Raw genomic sequence first — 21,168 nt, 5'->3', positions numbered from 1 at the left:
CCGATCATTGCCGGCTTGTTTCACATTTGCGTTGGACAGATCAAAATAAATAAATACGCGTACAGCTTTTTTTGTCAGCCCGATTCATGGCAGGTTTGCCAGGTTGCGTCCAGAGTTCCGCCGGTCCCCACTATAGTTAATGGGGCCAGAGGGTATCAGGTGGTATCCGGCAATGCCGGATCCAGTCATCTCCAGCAGGCTGCTCCCTGCCAGAACAGCCTGCCGGAGATGTTTAATGCAAATGTGAAACAAGTCTTAAAACTACATTTAAATCCAGCAACCATTTCTATGGCCTGATTCAATGTCTGTCGTCCGGCAATTACTGGGAACAAGCATTTACATGACCATTAACTTCCATGAACCAACAGGTCCAATAATCTACCCATGTAAAAGCTGCATTTGTTTGTGGGAATGGGCCATCTGCAAAAAGGCTGCCAGCTCTTATGGTGGAGAAGATCATAAATCATAGTACTGAGGCAGAGTGACCCCCGGGGTTGCTCAACTAGGACACTATAATCTGAATCCTCAGTGAATTAGAAGTCAGCACAAAATTGTGGGCAGTGCTCCAGAATACAGGGGAGCATAATGAAAATTTAATTTTCACCCCCTTCTGGGGTAGAGGTAGTGAAAAATTGCCAAGCATTTGTGGATGGGAAAAATGCACCATACACGCAATGGTCAGAAATACAGTTGAAACCAGAAGTTTACACACAGTGTATAAAAGACATATATGCATGTTTTTTCTCAATATCTGACATGAAATCAGAATAAGCCTTTCCTGTTTTTGGTCAATTAGGATTACCATAAATATTATTATTTGCCAAATGCCAGAATAATGAGAGAGAGAATGTTTTAAGGCATGTTTATTACTGTTAACATAATAACAGTAATAAACAGAGAGAGAATGTTTTAAAGTTAACATATACTAAGATAACTCTGCCTTTAAACAATTCTGGACTGCCCATATGATGATGTCATGTGTTCGGAAGCTTCTGTTAGGTTTGTTGGCAACATCTGAGTTAATTAGAGACCCACCTGTGGAAGTATTTTTTAAATGCACACCTGAAACACACTGCTTCTTTGTGTAGCATCATGGGAAAGTCTAAAGAAATCAGCCAAGATATCAGGAAGAGAATTGTGGACTTGCACAAGTCTGGCTCAACCTTGGGTGTAATTTTAAGATGCCTAATGGTGCCTCGTTCATCTGTACAAACAGTTATACACAAGTACAAACAAGATGGGACTGTCCAGCTATCATACTGCTCAGGAAGGGGACGGGTTCTATGTCTCAGAGATGAACGTTCTTTGGTCCGACATGTGCATTTCAACAAAAGCAAAAGACCTTGTGAAGATGATTGCAGAAGCTGGTAAGATTGTGTCAATATCCACAGTGAAACGTGTAACGAGTACTGTATGAACATGGGCTGAAAGGCCACTCTGCCAGGAAGCAGCCATTACGCCAAAAGAAACATAAAGCCATATTAATGTTTGCAAATGCAAAGACCTACATTTTTGGAGACATGTCCTGTGGTCTGACGAAACTAAAATTGAACTTTTTGGCCATAATGACCATCGTTACGTTTGGAGGAAAAAGGGAGAACTTTGGAAGCCTAAGAACACCATCCCAACTGTGAAACACGGGGGTGGCAGCATCATGCTGTGGGGTTATTTTGCTGCAGGAGGAACTGGTGCTCTTCACAAAATAGATGGCATAATGAGGAAAGAAGATTATGTGGAAATACTGAAGTGAGATCTCAAGACATCAGCCAGGAAGTCAAAGCTTGGGCGGAAATGGGTCTTCCAAATGGACAATGACCCGAAGCATACTGCCAAACTGGTTACAAAGTGGCTTAAGGATAACAAAGTCAATGTTTTGGCCATCGCAAAGCCCTGATCTTAATCCTATTTCAAATTTATGGGCAAAGCTGAAAAGGCAGGTTCGAGCAAGGTGACCAATAAACTAGGGTTGTTGCGGGTATCGAAATTTCGATACCCAATCGATACTTTTGTCCCGGTATCGATACGATACCGGGATTTCAGTTTTTCTGCTGTCGGCGCGCTCATGTTCTCTTAGCAGCACGGGGAGAAGGAAGATGTCCTCCCTCCCCACTGTGCTGCTGCCGCTGCCACCAATGAGAAGAGAGGGGCGGAGGAGGGGCGGGCGCACTGCGCCACCAATGATAGGACTATTCCCACACAGAGCGGCGCCCAGCGATGTCTCAGCACTCACCATTAGTCCTGGGCGCCGCTCCGTTCGCCCGCAGTGCCCGATCACTGTCTCCTCTCCTGCTCCACATGCTGCTGATTACTATCGGAGCGATGGGAGGAGACATCAGCTTTACTAGTGGGCGTTCCTTCTCCCTGTGCTGCGATTGGACAGCGCTACAGCCAGGGAGAAGGAACGCCCACTAGTGAAGCTGATGTCTCCTCCCATCGCTCCGATAGTAATCAGCAGCATGTGGAGCAGGAGAGGAGACAGTAATGGGGCACTGCGGGCGAACGGAGCGGCGCCCAGGACTAATGGTGAGTGCTGGGACATCTCTGGGCGCCGCTCTGTGTAGCCTAATAGTGAAAGTCTGGAGTCCCATATAAAGTAGTCAGTCTTTAACACACAATACAGGAGGCGGATGCCGGCAGCAGAATCGCATTGCCGGCACCCTGCCCCTGACAGGGAGCTGCGATCAGCGGCAGTTAACCCCTCAGGTGCGGCACCTAAGGGGTTAACTGCCGCTGATCTGCCAGTACCCGCCTCCTGTATAAAGGGGTAATTATCATTGGTGGTGCAGTGTGCCCCCCCCTCAATCCCCCATCCCATTAAAATCATTGGTGGCACAGTGCGCCGGCCCCTCTCAACCCCCTAGTATTAAAATCATTGGTGGCAGTGGCCACAGGGACCTCTCCCCTCCCCCTCATTGGTGGTGCAGTGGCAGCTTCTGATCGGAGCCCCAGCTGTGTAAGCCTGGGGCTCCGATCGGTTACCATGGCAGCCAGGACGCTACAGAAGCCCTGGTTGCCATGGTAACATCCCTGATGCTGTGTGCACAAAGCACAGAGCAGCAGGGACAGTGTGAAGTCCTATTCACCCTGATAGAGCTCTATCATGCTGAATAGGACAAGGGATGAAAGATCCCAGGTTCTAGCCCCTAAGGGGGAAATAGTTATTAAATAAAAAGTGAAAAAAAAAAAAAACACCAAAATATGAAGTATAAATCACCCCCTTTTCCCAATTTCACATATAAAATATATAAATAATAAACATATTACATATCGCCACGTCAGAAAAGTCCAAACTATTAAAATATTTAAAAAAATCTAGGTGGTGAATGCCGGAACAGAAAAAAATAAATAAAAACTGCGCGATTCGCCATTTTAAAAAATGCGGAATGCACGTGGCTTTTTTGGTTTATTTTTTTCGCGTGGTATCGAGTATCGCAAAACTTTTTCATGGTATCGAAACCGAATCAAAAATTTGGTATCGCAACAACTCTACAATAAACATGGCTCAGTTACACCAGTTTTGTCAGGAGGAAAGGGTCCAAATTCCGACTAACTATTGTGAGAAGCTTGTGGAAGAATATCCAAAACGTTTGACCCAAGTCATACAGTTAAAGGACAATGGTACCAAACATTAATGAAATGTATGTAAACTTTTGACTTTGCAGAAAGTAATAAAATGCCTTAAAACACACACTCTCTCTCTCTCTCTCTCTCTTATTATTCTGGCATTTGGCAAATAATAATAATTATGGTAATCCTAATTGACCAAAAACAGGAAAGGTTTATTCTGATTTCATGTCAGATATTGAGAAATACATGCATATGTGTCTTTTTATATAGTGTATATAAACTTCTGGTTTCAACTGTATAAGGGGTCATTTATTAAGATCAGTGTTTTAGACGCCGGTCTTAATAAACCCCTGCACTGGGCAGTTATGTAGAGGCCGGCGCCTCTACATAACTGCGGCAGATCGCCCACCACTTCTAAATGTAAGCCAGCTTCCTTGCGGTCTTACATTTAAACCTTTTTCTACGTCTAAAACAGGCGAACAACGGTAAATTAGATGGGGCGCCTGGCCCAGCCCCTTCCCCGCCCCCTGTTGTAGACTTGGCATGAACAGAGAGAAGTCACACATTGCGGCACAAAGGACCTTTGCCATTGTAATCTGTGCCAAAAATACACCTAATTTAGGCATATTTCTGCTTAACCACTTCCCATCTGGGACATTTGCCCCCTTCCTGACCAGGCCTAATTTTGCAAAACTGACATATCTCACTTTATGTGGTAATAACTTTGGAACGCCTTTACTTATCCAAGTCATTAAGAGATTGTTTTCTCGTGACACATTGTACTTCATGAAAAAATCAAACATTTACCCAAAATTTCGAAAAATTGGCAATTTTCTAAATTTCAATTTCTCTGCTTTTAAAACAGAAAGTGATACCTCATAAAATATTTATTACTTAACATTCCCCATATGTCTATTTTATGTTGGCATCATTTTGGAAATGTTTTCTTTTAAACGTTAAAAGGCTTAGAAGTTTAGAAGCAATTCTTCAAAATTGCCAAAACCCACTTTTTAAGGACCAGTTCATGTCTGAAGTCACTTTGTGGGGCTTACATAGTGGATGCCCCCATAAATGACCCAATTGTAGAAACTACACCCCTCAAGTTACTTAAAATCGATTTTACAAACTTTGTTAACACTTTAGGCGTTCCACAAGAATTAAAGAAAAATGGAGATCAAATTTTAAAATTTCACTTTTTTGGCAGATTTTCCATTTTAATCCAATTTTTTCTTTAACACATCGATGGTTAACAGCCAAACAAAACGTAATATTTATTACCCAGATTCTGCGGTTTACAGAAACACCCCACATGTGGTCATAAACTGCTGTATGGGCACACGGTAGGCGCGGAAGAAAAGGAACTCCACATGGTTTTTAGATGCCATGTCCCATTTGAAGCCCCCCTGATGCACCCTTACAGTAGAAACTACCAAGAAGTGATCCCATTTTGGAAACTAGGGGATAAGGTGCCAGTTTTATTGGTACTATTTTTGGGTACATATGATTTTTTGATCATTCATTATAACACTTTATGGGGCAAGGTGACCAAAAAATTGGTTGTTTTAGCAGTTTTTATTTATTTATTTTTACAGCTTTCATCTGAGGGGTTCAGTCAAGTGACATTTTTATAGAGCAGATTGTTACGGACGTGACGATACCTAATATGTATACTTTTTCTTATTTATTTAAGTTTTACACAATAATAGCATTTTTGAAATAAAAAAAAATATGTTTTAATGTTTCCATGTTCTGAGAGCTATAGTTTTTTTATTTTTTGAGAGATTTTCTTATGTAGGGGCTCAATTTTTGCGGGATGAGGTGACGGTTTTATTGGTACCATTTTGTGGGACATACGCCTTTTTTATCACTTGGTGTTGCACTTTTTGTGATGCAAGGTGACAAAAATTGCTTGTTTTGACAAATATATATATATTTTTTTTACGGTGTTCACCCGTAGGTCATGTGCTGTTTTTATAGGGCTGGTTTTTATGGATGCGGCAATACCTAATATGTAAACTTTTTTTTATTTATTTCCCTTTAACACAATAATAGCATTTTTTAAAACAAAAAAAATTATGTTTTAGTGTCTCCATGTTCTAAGAGCTATAGTTTTTTTTTTTTTTTTTGAGATTTTCTTATGTAGGGACAACTATTATTATTATTATTTATGGTGTTTATTGGACTGGGTCGATTATGTGATATATTTATAGAGCCGACCGTCACGGACGAGGCAATACCAAATATGTCTATTTTATATTGCAGATGCAGTTTCTGAACAGACGTTCTGGAGCGTCCATTCAGAAATAGAGAACCACCTCCTGGACATTTATAGTCAACGTGCGGACGGGAGGTGGTTAATAAATGACCCCCATAGAGTCAGAAATACTATTACTTCTAAAACTCACCTAAAACAATAGGTATACCTTAAAGTTTACAAACTGGATATCGTACACCACGATATAAAAAAATAAATAAAAAGTTTCTAATTAGAATAGGGGCAGATTTACAATGGATATACTAATCAGCTGTTTAAACGTATCACATTGAGTAAATTTACAGACTTAGCTGGGATTAAAAATTCCCAAAGCTCCTATACATTCTTTAAAAAACAGGTCAACCATGTAATGACATACTGGCATAGAAACAGCAGATGTAGTTAGCAACCAATGCAATTTTGCACGTTACTTATGCATCCTAATACATCATAAAATGGGTACTTTGTGCAAAAATATGCGATATGTGAGTGCCTAGTAATCCAGTTGATGTTCTCAAGTATAGTACACCAGCTTTCTATGTGCTCATATTGACAAGAACCATACATCTTCCACAAGCACATTTTCTACTTCTTGGTATGCAAAAACGGAAGTTACTCCGTGTGCATTCCGTTTTCGTATGTCCGTATTTCCGTTCCACAGAAAAAATAGAACATGTCCTATTATTGTCCGCATTACGGACAAGGATAGTATTGTATTATTAGGGGCCAGCTGTTCCGTATCTCAAAATACAGAATGCACACAGATGTCATCCGTATTTTTGCGGACTGCAAAATACATACAGTCGTGTGCATGAGCCCTTACCTATAAGGCACAGTCGGCCTGAAAAGTAAACTTTTCACATGAATGTGTTGTGTTTTCCTAGTATTCAGAGGCAAGTGAGGCAAATTAATATGGTAATTATGTGATCGCATGAGAGAGGAGAAAATCCAAAAACGCCAAAGGGAAAGCTACACTCAAGCATTTCAAGCCTTACTTATAGTGGGGCAAAAAAGTATTTAGTCAGCCACCAATTGTGCAAGTTCTTCCACTTAAAAAGATGAGAGAGGCCTGTAATTTTCATCATAGGTACACTTCAACTATGAGAGTCAGAATGGGGGGAAAGAATACAGGAAATCACATTGTAGGATTTCTAATCAATTAATTGGTATTTCCTTGGTAAAATAAGTATTTGGTCACCTACAAACAAGCAAGATTTCTGGCTCTCACAGACCTGTAACTTCTTCTATAAGAGTCTCCTCTGTCCTTCACTCGTTACCTGTATTAATGGCACATGTTTGAACTTGTTATCGGTATAAAAGACACCTGTCTACAACCTCAAACAGTCACACTCCAAACTCCACTATGGCCAAAGAGCTGTCGAAGGACACCAGAAACAAAATTGTAGACCTGCGCCAGGCTGAGCAGACTGAATCTGCAATAGGCAAACAGCTTGGTGTGAAGAAATCAACTGTGGGAGAAATGATTAGAAAATGGAAAACATACGAGATCACTGATAATCTCCCTCGATCTGGGGCTCCACACAAGATCTCACCCCGTGAAGTCAAAATTTAAAAATCCCAGAACCACACGAGGGGACCTAGTGAATGACCTGCAGAGAGCTGGGACCAAAGTAACAAAGGCTACCATCAGTAACACACTACGCTGCCAGGGACCCAAATCCTGCAGTGCCAGACGTGTCCCCCTGCTTAAGCCAGTACATGTCCGGGCCCGTCTGAAGTTTGCTAGAGAGTATTTGGATGATCCAGAAGAGGACTGGGAGAATGTCATATGGTCAGATGAAACCAAAGTAGAACTTTTTGGTAAAAACTCAGCTCGTCGTGTTTGGAGGACAAAGAATGCTCAGTAGCATGCAAAGAACACCATACCTAATGTGAAGCATGGGGGTGGAAACATCATGCTTTGGGGCGGTTTTTCTGCAAAGGGACCAGGACGACTGATCCGAGTAAAGGAAAGAATTAATGTGGCCATGTATCGTGAGATTTTGAGTGAAAACCTCCTTCCATCAGCAAGGGCATTGAAGATGAAACGTGGCTGGGTCTTTCAGCATGACAATGATCCCAAACACACCGCCCGGGCATTTCAAGGTCCTGGAGTGGCCTAGCCAGTCTCCATTCTCAACCCCATAGAAAACCTTTGGAGGGAGTTGAAAGTCCGTGTTGCCCAGCGATAGCCCCAAAACATCACTGCTCTAGAGGAGATCTGCATGGAGGAATGGGCCAAAATACCAGTAACAGTGTGTGAAAAGCTTGTGAAGACTTACAGAAAACGTTTGACCTCTGTCATTGCCAACAAAGGGTCTATAACAAAGTGTTGAGATGAACTTTTGTTATTGACCAAATACTTATTTTCCACTATAATTTGCAAATAAATTCTTTAAAAATCAGACTGTGATTTTTTTTTTCTTATTATGTCTCTCATAGTTGAGGTATACCTATGATAACAATTACAGGCCTCTCATCTTTTAAGGGCTCTTTCACACTTGCGGCAGGACGGATCCGGCAGGCTGGTCTCCCTGTCAGATCCGTCCTTCCGCTGTTTCGCCGAGCCGCCGGACCGCCGCTTATAGTCAATGGGGACTGGGGCTGCATGTCCGACTTTTTAGTCCGGCGGCTTTCGCCGTGCACCGCCGTGCTGCGCCGGAGCTCAGCCCCCGTCCCCATTATAGTCAATGGGGATGGAGCGGCGGTCCGGCGGCTCGGCGAAACAGCGGAAGGACGGATCAGACAGGGAGACCAGCCTGCCGGATCCGTCCTGCCGCAAGTGTGAAAGAGCCCTTAGGTGGGAGAACTTGCACAATTGGTGGCTGACTAAATACTTTTTTGCCCGACTGTACCACCCGATTCAGGTTATCTAGGGTGGCAGACAACCTGTACCTCTAAATTGTGAAGATGTAGTTTATGATCATTTGAATTCCATTTTGTATCTGTTCATTTAAAATTCATTTTAAGACCTGTAAATGCAGGTACAGGGAGTAAGGCTTTGTCTACATATTTTCTCAAGGTTGTTTTGGGATACTGACTCGCTGCGGACCTGGGAACTGTCCGCTCCATGGTCTGGGGTGAAGGCACAGGAACAATACGTACATGGTGACAAATATGGAGCGCATGCGCTGGCTACATTCCACTAAGAAAAGGAGCTTTTTGTTTAATTGGTATAAAGCAGTAACCCTTGAGGAAAGAAGTCAGAAGCTCATCCTACAAGTGGACGCTCGCATAGGGACCTAATCAGTGTTTTCCCGATCAAGCCTCAGACTCGCTGAAAGGACTTCCCAGTTGACGTGTTGATGTCAGGTGAAGTTTACTAAATCGGTGATGTAAGTTTTTGATGCTTTGTAGGGATGAGCGAACCCGAACTGTATAGTTTGGGGTGTCCGTGACACGAACCCGAACCCGAACATTTTCGTAAAAGTCCGGGTTCGGGTTCGGTGTTCGGCGCTTTTTGAAAGGCTGCAAAGCAGCCAATCAACAAGCGTCATACTACTTGCCCCAAGAGGCCATCACAGCCATGCCTACTATTGGCATGGCTGTGATTGGCCAGTGCAGCATGTGACCCAGCCTCTATTTAAGCTGGAGTCACGTAGCGCCGCACGTCACTCTGCTCTGATCAGTGTAGGGAGAGGATGCAGCTGCTGCTGTTAGGGCGAGATTAGGCACTAGACAGGGATTTACTCAGCAAAAACACTTAATGAAGTGATCGATCTACAGCTGTGAATCATTCATCTTCTGCTATTCAATTGCTCACTGTTTTTAGGCTGCCCAGAGCGTTTTTCAGTCACTTTTTTCTGGGGTGATCGGCAGCCATTTTGTGTCTTGTGGTGCGCCAGCACAAGCTGCCACCAAGTCCATTTAACCATCAATAGTGTGGTTTTTTTTTTTGCTATATCCTACATCAGGGGCATGGCGGAGCTTGCTATTTTATTGAGGGGTGAAATACAATTGCCAAAATAGCAGTACCCTAAATCTGGTGTTTCAGCTGTGGCTAGCCAATTGTAATACTGTCTGCTGTCTGGCAAAGGATATATTTTTGTTCTGGGTTGAAATACAATTCCCAACTTAGCAATTCCCTAAATTAGTGGTTTCTGCTGTATCAGGCCAAGTTTAAATCTATCCATAAAAGGGTATATTAAATTGAAGGTGAGGATAGGGTCATCCTCAATAACTTCACACGCTACCGTGCATTTCCAAGTCTAATTCTGTCCGTAAATGTATACCTGTCATCCAGCGCCTAAATACTAGGCCTACAATTTATATTCAGCTAAATCTGTTGTTACTGCTGTGGCTGGTCAAGTTATTTGGTGTCCGCCAAAGCACAGTTTTTGTTCTGGGTTGAAATACAATTCCCAACTTAGCAATTCCCTAAATCAGCGGTTTCTGCTGTATCAGGCCAACTTTAAATCTATCCATAAATGGGAATATTAGATTGAAGGTGCGGATAGGGTCATCCTCAATAACTTCACACGCTACTGTGCATTTCCAAGTCTAATTCTGTCCGTAAACGTATACCTGTCATCCAGCGCCTAAATACTAGGCCTACAATTTATATTCAGCTAAATCTGTCGTTACTGCTGTGCCTGTATTAGTGTAATACGGTACCTAAATAGATAGCCAGATAGTGTTAGGTGTCTGTAATAAAAGGCCTGAATTTGAATTCAATACATTGGGCCAAATAATTTTTTTTCTTATTGTGGTGAACGGTAACAATGAGGAAAACATCTAGTAAGGGACGCGGACATGGTCGTGGTGGTGTTAGTGGACCCTCTGGTGCTGGGAGAGGACGTGGCCGTTCTGCCACAGCCACACGTCCTAGTGAACCAACTACCTCAGGTCCCAGTAGCTGCCAGAATTTACAGAGATATTTGGTGGGGCCCAATGCCGTTCTAAGGATGGTAAGGCCTGAGCAGGTACAGGCATTAGTCAATTGGGTGGCCGACAGTGGATCCAGCACGTTCACATTATCTCCCACCCAGTCTTCTGCAGAAAGTGCACAGATGGCGCCTGAAAACCAAGCCCATCAGTCTGTCACATCACCCCCATGCATATCAGGGAAACTGTCTGAGCCTCAAGTTATGCAGCAGTCTCTTATGCTGGTTGAAGACTCTGCTGGCAGGGTTTCCCAAGGGCATCCACCTAGCCCTTCCCCAGCAGTGGAAGATATAGAATGCACTGACGCACAACCACTTATGTTTCCTGATGATGAGGACATGGGAATACCACCTCAGCAGGTGCCAACTGCTGCGTCTTTCTGCAGTGTGCAGACTGAACAGGAGGTCAGGGAGGAAGACTGGGTGGAAGACGATGCAGGGGATGATGAGGTCCTAGACCCCACATGGAATGAAGGTCATGCCACTGACTTTCAGAGTTCGGAGGAAGAGGCAGTGGTGAGACCGAGCCAACAGTGTAGCAAAAGAGGGAGCAGTGGGCAAAAGCAGAACACCCGCCGCCAAGAGACTCCGCCTGCTACTGACCGCCGCCATCTGGGACCGAGCACCCCAAAGGCAGCTTCAAGGAGTTCCCTGGCATGGCACTTCTTAAAACAATGTGCTGACGAGAAGACCCGAGTGGTTTGCACGCTGTGCCATCAGAGCCTGAAGCGAGGCATTAACGTTCTGAACCTTAGCACAACCTGCATAACCAGGCACCTGCATGCAAAGCATGAACTGCAGTGGAGTAAACACCTTAAAAACAAGGAACTCACTCAGGCTCCCCCTGCTACCTCTTCTACTGCTGCCGCCTCGGCCTCTTCCTCCGCCTCTGGAGGAACGTTGGCACCTGCCGCCCAGCAAACAGGGGATGTACCACCAACACCACCACCTCCGTCACCAAGCATCTCAACCATGTCACACGGCAGTGTTCAGCTCTCCATCTCACAAACATTTGAGAGAAAGCGTAAATTCCCACCTAGCCACCCTCGATCCCTGGCCCTGAATGCCAGCATTTCAAAACTACTGGCCTATGAAATGCTGTCATTCAGGCTGGTTGACACAGACAGCTTCAAACAGCTCATGTCGCTTGCTGTCCCACAGTATGTTGTTCCCAGCCGCCACTACTTCTCCAAGAGAGCCATGCCTTCCCTGCACAACCAAGTATCCGATAAAATCAAGTGTTCACTGCGCAACGCCATCTGTGGCAAGGTTCACCTAACCACAGATACGTGGACCAGTAAGCATGGCCAGGGACGCTATATCTCCCTAACTGCACACTGGGTAAATGTAGTGGCGGCTGGGCCCCAGGCGGAGAGCTGTTTGGCGCACGTCCTTCCGCCGCCAAGGATCGCAGGGCAACATTCTTTGCCTCCTGTTGCCTCCTCCTCCTACTCAACTTCCTCCTCCTCTTCTTCCACCTGCTTATCCAGTCAGCCACACACCTTCACCACCAACTTCAGCACAGCCCGGGGTAAACGTCAGCAGGCCATTCTGAAACTCATATGTTTGGGGGACAGGCCCCACACCGCACAGGAGTTGTGGCGGGGTATAGAACAACAGACCGACGAGTGGTTGCTGCCGGTGAGCCTCAAGCCCGGCCTGGTGGTGTGCGATAATGGGCGAAATCTCGTTGCAGCTCTGGGACTAGCCGGTTTGACGCACATCCCTTGCCTGGCGCATGTGCTGAATTTGGTGGTGCAGAAGTTCATTCACAACTACCCCGACATGTCAGAGCTGCTACATAAAGTGCGGGCCGTCTGTTCGCGCTTTTGGCGTTCACATCCTGCCGCTGCTCGCTACAGCGTAACTTCGGCCTTCCCACTCACCGCCTCATATGCGACGTGCCCACCAGGTGGAACTCCACCTTGCACATGCTGGACAGACTGTGCGAGCAGCAGAAGGCCATAGTGGAGTTTCAGCTGCAGCACGCACGGGTCAGTCGCACTGTGGAACAGCACCACTTCACCAATGACTGGGCCTCCATGCGAGACCTGTGTGCCCTGGTGCGCTGTTTCGAATACTCCACCAACATGGCCACTGGCGATGACGCCGTTATCAGCGTTACAATACCACTTCTATGTCTCCTTGAGAAAACACTTAGGGCGATGATGGAAGAGGAGGTGGCCCAGGAGGAGGAGGAAGAGGGGTCATTTTTAGCACTTTCAGGCCAGTCTCTTAGAAGTGACTCAGAGGGAGGTTTTTTGCAACAGCAGAGGCCAGGTACAAATGTGGCCAGCCAGGGCCCACTACTGGAGGACGAGGATGAGGAGGATGAGGATGAAGCATGTTCACAGCGGGGTGGCACCCAACGCAGCTCGGGCCCATCACTGGTGCGTGGCTGGGGGGAAATGCAGAACGATGACGATACGCCTCCCACAGAGGACAGCTTGTCCTTACCTCTCGGCAGCCTGGCACACATGAGCGACTACATGCTGCAGTGCCTGCGCAACGACAGCAGAGTTGCCCACATTTTAACGTGTGCGGACTACTGGGTTGCCACCCTGCTGGATCCACGGTACAAAGACAATGTGCCCACCTTACTTCCTGCACTGGAGTGTGATAGGAAGATGTGCGAGTACAAGCGCACATTGGTAGACGCGCTACTGAGAGCATTCCCAAATGTCACAGGGGAACAAGTGGAAGCCCAAGGCCAAGGCAGAGGAGGAGCAAGAGGTCGCCAAGGCAGCTGTGTCACGGCCAGCTCCTCTGAGGGCAGGGTTAGCATGGCAGAGATGTGGAAAAGTTTTGTCAACATGCCACAGCTAACTGCACCACCACCTGATACGGAACGTGTTAGCAAGAGGCAACATTTCACTAACATGGTGGAACAGTACGTGTGCACACCCCTCCACGTACTGACTGATGGTTCGGCCTCATTCAACTTCTGGGTCTCCAAATTGTCCACGAGGCCAGAGCTAGCCTTTTATGCCTTGGAGGTGCTGGCCTGCCCGGCGGCCAGCGTTTTGTCTGAACGTGTATTCAGCACGGCAGGGGGCGTCATTACAGACAAACGCAGCCGCCTGTCTACAGCCAATGTGGACAAGCTGACGTTCATAAAAATGAACCAGGCATGGATCCCACAGGACCTGTCCATCCCTTGTGCAGATTAGACATTTATAACTACCTCCCCTTAACCATATATTATTGTACTCCAGGGCACTTCCTCATTCAATCCTATTTTTTTTTTTCATTTTACCATTATATTGCGGGGCAACCCAAAGTTGAATGAACCTCTCCTCTGTCTGGGTGTCGGGGCCTAAAAATATCTGACTGTGGCCTGTTCCAGTGTTGGGTGACATGAAGCATGATTCTCTGCTATGGGACCTCTCTCCTCTGTCTGGGTGCCGGGGCCTAAATATCTTACAATGGACTGTTCCAGTTTTGGGTGACGTGAAGCCTGATTCTCTGCTATGACATGAAGCCTGAATCTCTGCTATGGGACCTCTCTCCTCTGTCTGGGTGCCGGGGCCTAAATATCTGACAATGGACTGTTCCAGTTTTGGGTGACGTGAAGCCTGATTCTCTGCTATGACATGAAGCCTGAATCTCTGCTATGGGACCTCTCTCCTCTGTCTGGGTGCCGGGGCCTAAATATCTGACAGTGGCCTGTTCCAGTGTTGGGTGACATGAAGCATGATTCTCTGCTATGACATGAAGCCTGATTCTCTGCTATGGGACCTCTCTCCTCTGTCTGGGTGCCGGGGCCTAAATATCTGACAATGGCCTGTTCCAGTGGTGGGTGATGTGAAGCCTGATTCTCTGCTATCACTTGAAGCCTGATTCTCTGCTATGACATGAAGCCTGATTCTCTGCTATGACATGAAGCCTGATTCTCTGCTATGACATGAAGCCTGATTCTCTGCTGACATGAAGCCTGATTCTCTGCTATGGGACCTCTCTCCTCTGTCTGGGTGCCGGGGCCTAAAAATATCTGACAGTGGCCTGTTCCAGTGGTGGGTGACGTGAAGCCCGATTCTCTGCTATGGGACCTCTCTCCTCTGTCTGGGTGCCAGGGCCAAAATATCTGACAATGGCCTGTTCCAGTGGTGGGTAACGTGAAGCCTGATTCTCTGCAATGGGACCTCTCTCCTCTGTCTGGGTGCCAGGGCCAAAATATCTGACAATGGCCTGTTCCAGTGGTGGGTGACGTGAAGCCTGATTCTCTGCTATGGGACCTCTCTTCTCTGTCTGGGTGCCAGGGCCAAAATATCTGACAATGGCCTGTTCCAGTGGTGGGTAACGTGAAGCCTGATTCTCTGCTATGACATGAAGCCTGATTCTCTGCAATGGGACCTCTCTCCTCTGTCTGGGTGGCGGGGTCTAAATATCTGACAGTGGCCTGTTCCAGTGGTGGGTGACATGAAGCCTGATTCTCTGCTATGGGACCTCTCTCCAATTGATATTGGTTAATTTTTATTTATTTTATTTTTATTCATTTCCCTATCCACATTTGTTTGCAGGGGATTTAACTACATTTTGCTGCCCTTTGCAGCCCCCTAGCCCTTTCCTGGGCTGTTTTACAGCCTTTTTAGTGCCGAAAAGTTCGGGTCCCCATTGACTTCAATGGGGTTCGGGACGAAGTTCGGGTCGGGTTCGGATTCCGAACCCGAACATTTCCGGGAAGATCGACTGAACTTCTCGAACCCAAACATCCAGGTGTTCGCTCAACTCTAATCCTTTGTATATACTTAACTTGCAAAAGAAGGACAAATTTGCCTGATCATTATTGCCTTAATAAACTTACATAGTTTACTATCCTTAAATCAGTATGTGTAGTCTTGCTTTAAAAATCAGAACCTAAAGTCTTGTTCTCATCAGTAAAGTAACCTCCTGAAATTTAAATACTATACTTTCACTGCATCCTCTTTAAAGGGGTTGTCCACAATGAAAAAAGTTTATAGGTGTTTATTAGAGGAGATACTGGTAACTAATACCATTAAATAACAAAAAGGGATCTAACTTCCAAAGATCAGGGCTATTCCTGGCACTTCCAATTCTGGCTTGTGTTTGACGCAGAAAAGAGTTCCCTGTGTCAGCTGTGTGTGAAGGGGGATGGCTGACTGGCTGTGACTGAGGAGGGGGACTGGCTTAGCTACGGGAATCCGACAGCCCCTTCAAACACAGCAGTTGTAACGGGGCAACACAAGGAAGTCTCTAGTGTCAAGCACTAACAACACTTAGTGGCAGCATGGGCAGCAGGACATTTTCTACAGTGTATGTGTAGTACTACACAGGTATTATTTACCATACATCACATAGGTTCACAACACCTTTTGGCATTGAGAAGGGGGGCTGGCTTAGCTACTGGAATGAGCCAATCAGCCAGCCCCCTTCAAACAAAGCAGTGGTCATGGGCCAACACAAGGAAGTCTCTAGTATGTAAAGCACCAACCACACTTATGTGTTGTACTACGCAGGTATTACTTTCCGTACATCACATAGGTTCACACCACCTTTTGGCATTCTGTTGAAAGGTAATTTTGCATTGTGCAAACTTACCTTTAAAACCAATGTGTCAATGTGAATTGTTTCAGAGTGTAGAGGGAAGGGGTAGATTTGCATATGTATATATGTCTAACTTTTGCATATAATAACAAAAAAAAAAAACAATAACCCCCCAAAAAAGTTTGAACATTACTCATAAAATATATGCAGTTTTATTAATACATAAAATATACACAAAAATAACTTAAGGCAGACGGTCATGGGAAGGCGGGGAAGTAATCCCCACCCTCGCACGTACCGCACTAACAAGGAGACAGACCAGGAAATCCGAAAATAGTCAGCCACACACAATGGGTCCAATATACGTGACTCTCTGGCGACGCGTTCCTGTGAAATCGGTTCCTCATTCACCATGCGCACTAGTATTACCTGGCGTGGACCTCACTATTTAAGATGGACACCTGTGCACATTTTTTTACCTCCTGACAAAATGCGAGTCGAGGTACTGCTCTGTCCAGATATCCGGTGCTTCCACACATCATGGGTAATTTATACATTCCTATGCTTGTTCTTTGTTTGATTATGTATCAGTGATTGTCATAGTATACCTATTATTGCCGTACCTTGCTCTGTTCATATTCTTGTACAGCTGAGACCAGACCTCTTGCTCCTTAGCAACTGTAGGCTGGCCTTTGTGTTTTTTATGGGTTACTATGACACGGCAGTGATAGTAGTGGATACTATTCACATCTATTTGGATATGTATCTAGCTATATGTGATTCTTGGGTAATTTATATTGGACCCATTGTGTGTGGCTGACTATTTTCGGATTTTCTGGTCTGTCTCCTTGTTAGTGCGGTACGTGTGAGGGTGGGGAATACTTCCCAGCTACACGGGGTTCCTCATCTTCCCATGACAGTGTGCCTTAAAGAGGACCTTTCACTACTGTAAAAACTAACTAGATCAGTGGGCAGAGCGGCGCCCAGGGGGCCCCCTGCACTTACTAGTATGCCTGGGCGCCGCTCCGTTCGCCCGGTATAGGCTCCGGTGTCTGCACTCCCTCTGACTGATTTTTTTGTAGGAGGCGTGTCCCTTGCTGCAGTGCTGGCCAATCGCAGCGCACAGCTCATAGCCAGTCTATGAGCTGTGCGCTGCGATTGGCCAGCAGTGCAGCAAGGGACACGCCTCCTACAAGAAATCAGTCAGAGGGAGCGCAGACACCGGAGCCTATACCGGGCGAACGGAGCGGCGCCCAGGCATACTAGTGTGTGCAGGGGGACCCCTGGGCGCCGCTCTGCCCACTGATCTAGTTAGTTTTTAGTTTATACAGTAGTGAAAGGTCCTCTTTAAAGTTATTTTTGTGTATATTTTATGTATTAATGAAACTGCATATATTTTATATGAGTGTTTTTCAAACTTTTTGGGGGGTTATTGGTTGTTGTTTTTTGGTTATAGTATTGCACACTAGACCCCAGTGCATTATACGTATGGTACTGGAGTTCTCTAATAGGTTGTTCTAACTTTTGCATATATACATATATATATTTGCTCTAAATAGCCAATGGGGATATGCTTATATGTGCCCAGCATGTGGGTGTATGTACAGATATGCATATCCCCTGTAATGCTTGTCTGTGTGTATATACTTAAGTGCTACCCATGTATGTTTGCAGGCTATACAGATGTATGTACAGTGGATATAAAAAGTCTACACACCCCTGTTAAAATGAGACAAAGATAAATCATTTCAGAACTTTTTCCACCTTTAATGTACAACTCTATTGAAAAACAAACTGAAATCTTTTAGGGAGAGGGAAGAAAAAATATAAAAATAAAATAATATGGTTGCATAAGTGCGCACACCCTTAAACTAATACTTTGTTGAAGCAATTTTTGATTTTATTACAGCACTCAGTCGTTTTGGGTATGAGTCTATCAGCATGGCACATTTTGACTTGGCAAGATTTGCCCACTTCAAATCGGTCAGATTGAAAGGGCATGTCCTGTTCACAGCCCTCTTCAGATCACCGCACAGATTTTTAATCGAATTCAGGTCTGGGCTCCAAAACTTTAATCTTCTTCTAGTGAAGCCATTCCTTTGTTGATTTAGATGTATGCTTTGGGTCATTGTCATGCTGAAAGATGAAGTTCCTCTTCATGTTCAGCTTTCTAGCAGAAGCCTGAAGGTTTTATGCCAATATTGGTCTTTGGAACTGTTCATAACTCCCTCTAGCTTAACTAAGGCCCAAGTTCCAGCTGAAGAAAAACAGCCCCAAAGCATGATGCTGCCACCACCATGCTTCACTGTGGGCATGCGGTTCTTTTGTTGATGTGCAGTGTTGTTTTTGGGCCAAAACATATCTTTTGAAATTATAGCCAAAAAGTTCAACCTTGGTTTCATCAGACCATAACACCTTTTCTCACATGCTTTTGGGAGACTTCAGATGTGTTTTTGCAAAATGTGATGTTTTTGCAAAATGGATGTTTTTCTTCATAAGAAAAGGCTTTCGTCTTGCCACTCTACCCCATAGCCCAGACATATGAAGAATATGGGAGATTGTTGTCACATGTACCACAGAACCAGTATTTGCTAGATATTCCTGCAGCTTCTTTAATGTTGCTGTAGGCCTCTTGGTAGCCTCCCAGACCAGTTTTCTTATCGTCTTTTCATCAATTTTGAACCGACGTTCAGTTCTTGGTAATGTCACCAGTGTGCCATATTTTCTCCACTTGATGACTGTCTTCACCGTGTTCCATTGTATATCTAATGCCTTGGAAATTCTTTTGCACCCTTCTCCTGACTGATACATTTAAACAATGAGATCCCTCTGATGCTACGGATGCTCTCTGTAGACCATGGCTTTTGCTGTGGGATGCGACTAAGAAAATTTCAGGAAAGACCAACTAGAGCAGCTGAACTTTATTTGGGGTTAATCAGAGGCACTTTAAATGATGGCTGGTGTATGCGGACTCCTATTTAACATGATTTTGAATGTGATTGCTTAACTCTGAACACAGCTACATCCCCAGTTATAAGAGGGTGTGCACACTTATGCAACCACATTATTTTAGTTTTTTTTGTTTTCTTCTCTCCACCTAAAAGATTTCAGTTTGTTTTTCAATTGAGTGGTACAGTTAATAGGTCACATTAAAAAGGTGGAAAAAGTTCTGAAATGATTTATCTTTGTCTCTCTTTTTTTTACAGCACAGAAACCTGACATTTTAAAAAGGGGTGTGTAGACTTTTTATATCCACTGTAATGTGTGTATATATATATATTATACACATACACACACACACACACACACACACACATATATATACAGAACAAAAGTTTGGACACCTTCTCCTTCAAAGAGTTTTCTTTATTTTCACGACTATGAAAATTGTAGATTCACACTGAAGGCATCAAACTATGAATTAACACATGTGAAATGATATACATAACAAAAAAGTGTGAAACAACTGAAAATATGTCATATTCTAGGTTCTTCAAAGTAGCCACCTTTTGCTTTGATTACTGCTTTGCACACTCTTGGCATTCTCTTGATGAGCTTCAAGAGGTAGTCACCTGAAATGGGTTTCACTTCACAGTTTTACCCTGTCAGATTTAATAAGTGGGATTTCTTGCCTTATAAATGGGGTTGGGACCATCAGTTGCGTTGTGGAGAAGTCAGGTGGATACACAGCTGATAGTCCTACTGAATAGACTGTTAGAATTTGTATTATGGCAATGAAAAAAAGCAGCTAAGTAAAGAAAAACGAGTGGCCATCATTACTTTAAGAAATGAAGGTCAGTCAGTCCGAAAAATTGGTAAAACTTTGAAAGTGTCCCTAAGTGCAGTCACAAAAACCTTCAAGCGCTACAAAGAAACTGGCTCACATGCGGACCGCCCCAGGAAAGGAAGACCAAGAGTCACCTCTGCTGCGGAGGATAAGTTCATCAGAGTCACCAGCCTCAGAAATCGCAGGTTAACAGCAGCTCAGATTAGAGACCAGGTCAATGCCACACAGAGTTCTAGCAGCAGACATCTCTAGAACAACTGTTAAGAGGAGACTGTGTGAATCAGGCCTTCATGGTAGAATATCTGCTAGGAAACCACTGCTAAGGACAGGCAACAAGCAGAAGAGACTTGTTGGGGCTAAAGAACACAAGGAATGGACATTAGACCAGTGGAAATCTGTGCTTTGGTCTGATGAGTCCAAATTTGAGATCTTTGGTTCCAACCACCGTGTCTTTGTGAGACACAGAAAAGGTGAACGGATGGACTCTACATGCCTGGTTCCCACCGTGAAGCATGGAGGAGGAGGTGTGATGGTGCTTTGCTGGTGACACTGTTGGGCATGCTATTCCTTCCGGTTTGCGTTTAGTTGGACCATCATTTATTTTTCAACAGGACAATGACCCCCAAACACACCTCCAGGCTGTGTAAGGGCTATTTGACCATGAAGGAGAGTGATGGAGTGCTGCGCCAGATGACCTGGCCTCCACAGTCACCGGACCTGAACCCAATCAAGATGGTTTGGGGTGAGCTGGACCGCAGAGTGAAGGCAAAAGGGCCAACAAGTGCTAAGCATCTCTGGGAACCCCTTCAAGACTGTTGGAAGACCATTTCAGGTGACTACCTCTTGAAGCTCATCAAGAGAATGCCAAGAGTGTGCAAAGCAGTAATCAAAGCAAAAGGTGGCTACTTTGAAGAACCTAGAATATGACATTTTCAGTTGTTTCCCACTTTTTTGTTATGTATATAATTCCACATGTGTTAATTCATAGTTTTGATGCCTTCAGTGTGAATCTACAATTTTCAGTTATGAAAATAAAGAAAACTCTTTGAAGGAGAAGGTGTGTCCAAACTTTTGGTCTGTACTGGTATATACCCCCCCCCCCCCCCAAGTATCTATATAGATATATACTTATATATTGCTGGCCGGAGCAATATATCCCCTGCAATAGCCCT

This window comes from Bufo gargarizans, chromosome 5 (genome assembly GCF_014858855.1).
Source record: "Bufo gargarizans isolate SCDJY-AF-19 chromosome 5, ASM1485885v1, whole genome shotgun sequence".
Classification (NCBI taxonomy): Eukaryota; Metazoa; Chordata; class Amphibia; order Anura; family Bufonidae; genus Bufo; species Bufo gargarizans.
This window is presented reverse-complemented; position numbering follows the sequence as displayed.